Source organism: Hordeum vulgare, chromosome 5H, assembly GCF_904849725.1.
Source record: "Hordeum vulgare subsp. vulgare chromosome 5H, MorexV3_pseudomolecules_assembly, whole genome shotgun sequence".
In the NCBI taxonomy this organism is placed as follows: Eukaryota; Viridiplantae; Streptophyta; class Magnoliopsida; order Poales; family Poaceae; genus Hordeum; species Hordeum vulgare.
In genome coordinates this window covers 478,503,835-478,506,126 of record NC_058522.1, presented here as the reverse complement: position 1 = coordinate 478,506,126, position 2,292 = coordinate 478,503,835, and the positions used below count along the sequence as shown (strand labels likewise).

At 40.3% G+C, this 2,292-nt stretch overlaps 1 pseudogene; it reads left to right on the top strand.

Moving 5' to 3' along the window:
- The first annotated feature begins 835 nt into the window (after window positions 1–835).
- On the top strand, window positions 836–1,814 carry LOC123396938 (annotated as a pseudogene).
- Window positions 1,815–2,292: the final 478 nt, after the last annotated feature.

The following is a 2,292-nucleotide window of genomic DNA, read 5'->3' as shown; positions in this document are numbered from 1 at the left end:
ATTTCAATCTCGTTACCAGCAAGTCTCTTTACTCGTTCTGTAATACAAGATCCCGTGACTTACACTTAGTCACATTGCTTGCAAGGCTTGTGTGTGATGTTGTATTACTGAGTGAGCCCCGAGATACCTCTCCGTCACACGGAGTGAAAAATCCCAGTCTTGATCCATACGAACTCAACGGACACCTTCGGAGATACCTGTAGAGCACCTTTATAGCCACACAGTTACATTGCGATGTTTGATACACACAAGGTATTCCTCCGGTGCCAGTGAGTTACATGATCTCGTGGTCATAGGAACAAATACTTGACACGCAGAAAACAATAGCAATAAAACGACACGATCAATATGCTACGTTCATAGTTTGGGTCTAGTCCATCACATGATTCTCCTAATGATGTGATCCAGTTATCAAGTGACAACACTTGCATATAGTCAGAAAACCTTGACTATCATTGATCAACTGGCTAGCCAACTAGGCTTGCTACGGACATTGTTTTGTCTATGTATCCACACATGTATCTATGTTTTCATTCAATACAATTATAGCATGGATAATAAACAGGAAATATAATAATAACTATTTATCATTGCCTCTAGGGCATATTTCGAACAGCTTGACCCAACAGAAGAATGGGAACTCAGAAATATTCTAAATTTCTTGAAGACCAAAAGCAAAATGAACCTTCAAAATGAGCGAATGTGATAAAAAGATGATGGGGGCGAGGGTAGTAGTTATGAATCCAACGCAATCAACCACCATCTAAAAACCGAGGTTGGACAACTGTATGGTGGGGGATTAGCGGGGGATTTTTGTCATAAAGGAATAAAGGAAATGGAAAAGGGACTTCAAAGCTCAGAAGATACAGTCCCACTTCTATTAGGGCCTTCTCGGGGTCTTGAGCAATGTTAGTTTGCATTGATTGCAAACAGGGTGTGGGATTCTCTGACGCAAACAAACAAAAGGCCCCGGAGAAAGGAATCAATCTCTTCAGTCCAGCGCACCTCAAATTCATTTTTGCTTTGAATTACTCATTTGTTTGAATTTCGCACCAGAAAATTTTCTAGGAGAAGTTCGAATCCATTTCGTTCGGACATTGATCGGTCTTGGTATGACATGGTTTACGCGTTATAGGTTCTCTTAAGAGTCAATTGCTTCATTAGCTAAACGCTTTATTACCCTACCTTTGGACTCATATTTTGTTTGTACACAATCAACGGAGGGCCCCCGACATATGTTGCAACATCTTCAATAGCATGCGCTTACTTCGTCTTTCCCTTAATAAATCATAAAATTTGGTGCTTTTCAATCCCTAGTTACGGTGGGGAACAAAGGCAGAAATGCAATAAAATCCTCCATTTAAGTGGCTCTCTCTTCTCCTTGTTCCCGCTCCTAACTCCTCCCCGGGTAGTTCCCAATGTTTGGCACTTTCCATACTTCGTGTGTACAATGTCAACAAATTCACTCATGATCAAGTTACAACCTAAGATCTCTGACTATATTACGTTAATTGTTCATATTTTCTTCATTCCAACGGAATGCTCCTAGGTACCTGTAATTGTGATCTCTTTGCTAAAACTAAGGGGTCTTTGTGTGGAAACCTTCACGAGCAATCGTTGTTTTTAAGGGTTTTTCGCTTTTCACAGGTGCTATTTCCATAACCCCGCATATGCGGTGTCAAATCGTCGCCCCTTTCCTTATATATTCGATAATAGAGTTTGCTATCTTTTGTGGCATTGGTTGTACAAGTTGTGAAGAAGGCTAGACGAGTAGAATGAGGGAAACCAAATCGATCGAGAAAAAAGAGGAGTAGACTATAAAACCTAGAACTTCAAAAGTCACCATCTATGAATTCCCGAGCAATTTTAAACCAACATATGCTCCGTATAGACGGAATCTCAGATAAGAACCTAACAGAAGTTTCTCGACTCCTTCATGGACTATAGGTCTTAGTATATAAAAAATGTCAGTTCGAACCTCATGAGTCATTATCACTTGTTGTTGCCCTAATTGAGTCCATTAGCTCTTGTTGCCCTTCTATGGTGGGGATCCATAGAGAGTTCATTTAATAAAATATCTGATAAAGTAAAAAAGACAAGTGGTTGCAACAATCACAAACCATGGAAAAAATGCATATCACGTGTGTGCTTTAGTTTTGGGTTCGCATAGACCACCATTATGAACCAAAAACGACCATACCTAGTGAAGGGAGCTCTTCGCGGCTGTCAGTGGAAAGATGGAAATTGGTTCTAAAAAGCCGAGCTAGGGATAAGATATAAGGCTGGTTGGCA